The following is a 6,000-nucleotide window of genomic DNA, read 5'->3' on the forward strand; positions in this document are numbered from 1 at the left end:
GTATGTTTTAAAGACCAACAATGTCACCATTTTAACTAACCACAAGGCTCTCATTTCTCTTGTACAGGATCGAGAGATGGTGAGTCGGGTCCCAGGCCTCACATTATGTGAGGCCCAACAAGAGGGCCCAGATGGACTACCATCTTGCCATCCACGAGGTGGGCCAGGGCGTAAAGGACTGTTGGGGATTTCATTGTTACTTGATGAATTTCTGATTAATGTATTACTCTCATTTATATGCTTATTTGAGTGATTTCAGTATTATTATCTATTTTAGTATTACCCTTTCCTGTGGCATTATTATCAGGTATGTGTGCTTTGGTAAATAAAAAAGTCATTTTGTGTAAATGCAGTCAGAGATGAGAAGATAAATTAGAAGAGCAGCATTAATGTCACAATGAGGGCTGATTTATGGAAGCAAGGCTTACCTGCGTTCTGTTCTGTAACTCATGAAGGAGTCGGAGTTCTACCTTCCAATCCATCAACATTTATTCAGCGTTTATTCTTTTTATTAAATATCATGTTTCTCATCTCTTTGAATATATATTTAATTGATTATCTGAATGAGTATTTAACTTGAATTGATTTGACTAGTGAATAAGTTAAAACTGCTTACTGCAAGAATGTTCTGTGTCCTTGTTTCTCTTTTTTGCCTGTCTATTTTAACTTTGTTTTCAGGAGACACACAAACCAGGTCATAGGTCATGGAGACCTCTCTCTCTCTCTCTCTTTCTATCTGTTCCTATGACTGGAGGTCCAATACAGACGAGAAGAAGACACCTGTTTCATTGTCCTGATACATTGCCTATAATTTTTTAGCTGTTTGATTGATCTGTTTTTGTGTATAATTAATAGTAATGTAATTCCTTTTTGTGTGGAGACAGACTGTGTGTAGCCAAGATATTGTTGCAGACTGTTGATGGAAACAGTCTTGAACCAGCCTGATAACACAGCTGAACGTACAAGAAACATCCTTGAGTCTTTAGCACAGATGGTCTTTTGTGTCTATTGTTTTCCTGGTTTAGCTTTTTACAGGTCGGAGATCAGCTCGTAATAACTTAGGGCGACCTCACCTCTAGGCATCAGGTCGCCATCCATATCTGGAGACAAATACAAGGCTTTCTTTGACGCACACACTAAGGCCATCCATATCTGGAAGTAGATACTATGTTTCTTTGACGCATGTATTTAGAATTGTCTATTTCTGTTGTAACCAATGAGAACTGTTTACCTGGATCCCACCTTTTCTGGACTTGTGTAAAGAGTATAATTGTTCGATTGTTGTGACTGTAAGTCAGATCGGCCTGCGAGCTCATCCGAGTGTGAAGCCCTTCTGCCATAGAACTGCAAACTATCTTCAGTAAATTTTTCATTTTTAATTGCATCTTGGACTCTGAGTCTTCTCTTCATCTGACACACCAGACTTTTATTTAAACTGTTTATTCAAATCTCCCAACACTCATGATAAAGCACACCTGCACGTGTGCCCACACACTTGTACTGACATCTAAAGAATTATGAGCACTTATGAACTTCAGCTGAACTTGCAGTTGACAGTTCAGTGGACAGTGAACAAGATATATTTTTGAGCATTGTTTTTTGGCTGAGTCATCACTTTTAAAACAGGAAGGAAAGACCTTAACTGGACATGGGTAAGACCCCTGAAAGACCCTGAGATCCTATTGGTGGCGGGCACCTGAGAGATTGAGGATCCCATTAGCGGAGAAGCTGATGGAGGTGTGTAATGTGTAAATTTGGGTGGAGTATTAAGACACAGAAATGTATTTAAACTGTGCAAGCCTATGTTCAGCAGACACTCGAACGACCTGTCTCTGTTGTTACTGATGCTGTAACAATAAACTGGTTCGTCTAAAGACTTCGGAGATCTCAGACTTTGTCATTTAAGTTTGACTTAGAGACTTAGAATATTTTTGCAGACCAGAATCTTTTTTCTACAACATATTTGGCGCTTAATCAACGTGGGGGTGGATCGAGGACATCGAAAGTGGTGCCGGTAGCCTTTGGCAGCGGTTCACTCAGAGACCAAAAAGGGCCCTTTTAAATAAGGTAAGCATATTTGCTTTAATATTTTTGGTCTCTGTGAGAATGGACGCTGAGGGTGGACCGAGTACCTGAATTCGTTATTTATATGTACCTCACCAGTAAAAAGAACTCAAAAAACTAAGTAAAAGAAATTGGAAATTTGATTAATAAACAAAATTGTACTAAATGATAAGAAATTAAAGTTTAATGTTTTAAGAGAAAAAGAAGAAATCTCCCAGGTCTTTAGAAAATTTGCATGCACTAAATATAGATGTGTGAATGCATGCATGGCTGTAAATAATGCGTAAAGGAATGCCACGCGATGAGGCGTGATGCCACGCAAGGGAACGTGAGGGATGCCCGCGAGGCGACACGGGGTAGAAACGCTTTTTGGACAGTGCTTTAAGGGGGCAGTGGAAGAGCTGTGCGTCATGCTTAACTTAGATCTAGCAACTGATTCTCGCAGAAGAGCTCTGTGTGAGGCTCAGCCGAGATCTGAAAATAATAGATTCTTGCAGAGTTGTAGACTAGAAAAGTGACCGCTGACCAAACCCCTTGATTACTGAGAAAAAAAGGGCAGGATCACCATGAGTCGGCCTGTTTTTGATTTGTGTTGACTTATTATCTCTGTGAGATTTTAGATGGTGCAACAGATACAGATTTATGTGTGATGTGTGAAGGCCCGGGCCAGGGGTTATGGGGAAATGAAATAAAATAAATGGAAGGAATTAGAATCAAACCAAAGCGAGTCCCTAGAACTAAAAATCCACCAAAATATTGGGTGTGTAAATTTTTAGGCCATTTTGAGTATTGTGTAATTTGTGACAGAAGTAAAGAAACAAAACCGTTAATACCTAAAAAGGAAGAGATGACCATTGAGTGATATATATTTCGCGATAAAATACTTATTTTTTCTATCTCGTCCTCTCTTTAAACTTTTCTTTATTCTCTTTTATCTTTCTTATTCTCCCATTTTCTTTTTCTCTCTCTTATTTTTCCTAAGTTAAAAATTATTTTAAAATAAATAAATAAAAATTATTTTAAGAAATGGATTTTGATCAGCAAATTTTTGGAATGCAATTTTCTTCTACAGAAACTAGAAGAAATAGGGTTAAGACCTTGATTGAAACTGGGGGTTCTGAAACATACTTTTGGAGAGAATCTCACTATATAGATATATTAGGAAAGAAATATAACTTGTGAATGTGAAATGTGAACAGAAAAACACAAAAATAAATTCCTAAAGAACCTGGCAGTTGAGTGGAATTTGGCTGAAGTAGAAAGAAAGTGGATGACGGTTGCCTGGAGAAAGACCATTGACGAACATATTAACGTTAATACAGTAAGGAGTTTCATTGAAGAAAGATGCAGAATTGAAGGTGGAGAAAGGCAAGCACGTGGGAATATGCTGCTTGAATATGCTCCCAACAGCAGCATTTATGCTTAAAGGATTTAAGCCGCATTGCATACTGTCTCAGTATTGATATTACACTATGATGCATTGCAGAAAGTAATTTATAATAAATAATAAATTATTTGGAAATTATAAGCCCTTTGATGTGCATAATTACGTGAACATTTCAAGGTTGTGATGATATAAGAATGTGAACCACTAATAAACTTCGGTATTGATTAAAGATATTGATTAAATTGATTGGGCTGGGTTTGGATGAGCAAGTTAGGTTAAACATTACTAAATTTGATTTGTTTGATAAATTCAACTGATGTAGGTTTTTTGTAAACATTTTGCAGAAATATATTTTTTTTCTTCTTCAGTGTGTTTTGTTTCCTACATAGCGGAAGGGTAATGGATTGAAGACAGAAATTATTGAAAAATATACAGAATTTAAAACGGGAAAATATATTTCATCATCAAAATTTTTTCTTTTGATATATAAATGGATAGAATGGGATAGAAACTAAGAAATAAGACATGAAATACCTCAAAGAACTGGTTATGCAGACTGTTGAAATATTCTCCAAACTGCCACATTTGTGACCCAGACAGAGAATCCCATCATTGTTTTATTATTATTTATTAGATACTTTTAACCTATTATGGGAGACTGAATGAGAAGTTAATAAACGGATTCTAGATTTTTGATTTTGTATCATGCTAGCTATAGATAACTCCTGTGCAATGTGTTGGATGTTAACAAAAAGTGGCTGTTCAAATTTAACAATAATGATATTTGCCCAATAAAATAATAACTTTATATGAATTATATTTAAATATAAAAATAGCAATAAATAAATAAATACTGTGACAGATCTAAAACAATGTTATGTTTGCGCAGCGCATAACATGGGAAGAAAAGGCCACTATCTTTTTAACATTTTAGCATGCTGTGAGGATTTCATCAAAGTGGCTCTGTCTAATGTCAAAAGGGAACTAAAACTGTAAAACTGTCAGTTTTTAATTAACATGAGGGGTTGAATATCTTCCAGGTAAATGCTTTAAGAGTACATTAAAACAAGTTCATTATAATACATAAAAGGTGGATTCAAATGAGATATATTTTTAAATTGATAAAGACCACATTGCATATATTAGAAATTTAAATAATTTCAAAAATTCTTTACAATTATAAGTAATATAAACATGAAAGCCAAAAATCTTCATTTTAATTATTAAATCTTCATTTAGGCTGAAGGCCAGATGAACAGATGAGTTATGAGCAGTTCCAGTGTTGTAATTGTAACATTGGATTGTGGATCCATGGTAGAAGTGTATGTTGGCCTTGTGTTGAAGCATTTGTTTGCGTTTTCTGGGGCAGTTGGCCGCAGAGTTGTGGGATCAGAGAGGTATCAATCTGCGGGCATTTTTGTGTTTTGAATAAGGAAGGTGGATGTGTTTTGTGGAGGTTCTGTGAACTGTAGGTTTGGGAGGTTATGTGTAGCATGTTTTGGGGAGGTTCTGTGAATTGACATGCACAATGTGGAGGAAATAGTGCTTATCGGCGGGATGGAGGTTGGCTCTTTGTGAAACAAAAATTATTGATTTTATTTTTGTAACAACAAATGGGTTATTTTTTTTGTTTTTCTCCTTTTGTGCTCAACGAACAACCAAATGAACAAAGAAGGGTCTCCGGACCTTAAGGTTAACCTTCTCCAAATTTCAGGAGGTAGAATATTGACTCTAGATAATCATGCTGACGCTACAAACCTCAAATTTGTGCTTTGCAATCAGAAATAATGTGCACCTGGCTGAGAGAGAGGGTGGGCCTGATTAACCCACACTTCTCTCTTACCTAATAGGCCGACCTTTGGCCAGCACCCAAATTTTGACTATAAAGGTGAGGGTTTCTTGCTGAAACATTGGAAGCTCAGCCGTGGGATAAGTGCACATCGGCCGGCATTCTCGGACACACGTGTTGGTTTTCCAATGTGACTGCAACAGGCTCCCCAGTCTTTGAAGAGTAAAATGATGGCACGTCTTGTATATACTTGTATCAAATTGATTGAGGTTTTCATTATCTGTCTTTTATACATGTAATCTCATCTTTATTTTGCATTATTAGCCTTTTATGCAGTTTTGTTGTATTTCGATTATTGATGTTGACGAGTATGATTCATGATTATTAAATATAATTGTGATAATTAATATTAGCTGTGTGTACCAGCAATGAACAGTTGTATTGCTTGATTAGTATGGTGTATAGACCATTATTGGTGCCTTCGCTTGTCGATTAGCACCACACTTGTCTCACTTGAGTAAAAATTTAAACCATACTAAAATAATTTTGCTATGCTGAAACATTTTACATACTAAAATTTGGGAAATACTAAAGCAATTTTATTTAACATTTTTGCATTTATGATGTTAAAAAAGTGTCATTAAGTGATGGATGTGAAATTGGAACTTGTGTGGCTTTGGTAGATCAAGTGTGGTTGTTTGAAAACATTGACAGAGACATTTTTTGAGTATTTTTACAATGCTACAAGCATTATAAGTAT

This window comes from Danio rerio, chromosome 2, assembly GCF_052040795.2.
Source record: "Danio rerio strain M-AB ecotype USA chromosome 2, GRCz13ab, whole genome shotgun sequence".
NCBI lineage: Eukaryota > Metazoa > Chordata > Actinopteri > Cypriniformes > Danionidae > Danio > Danio rerio.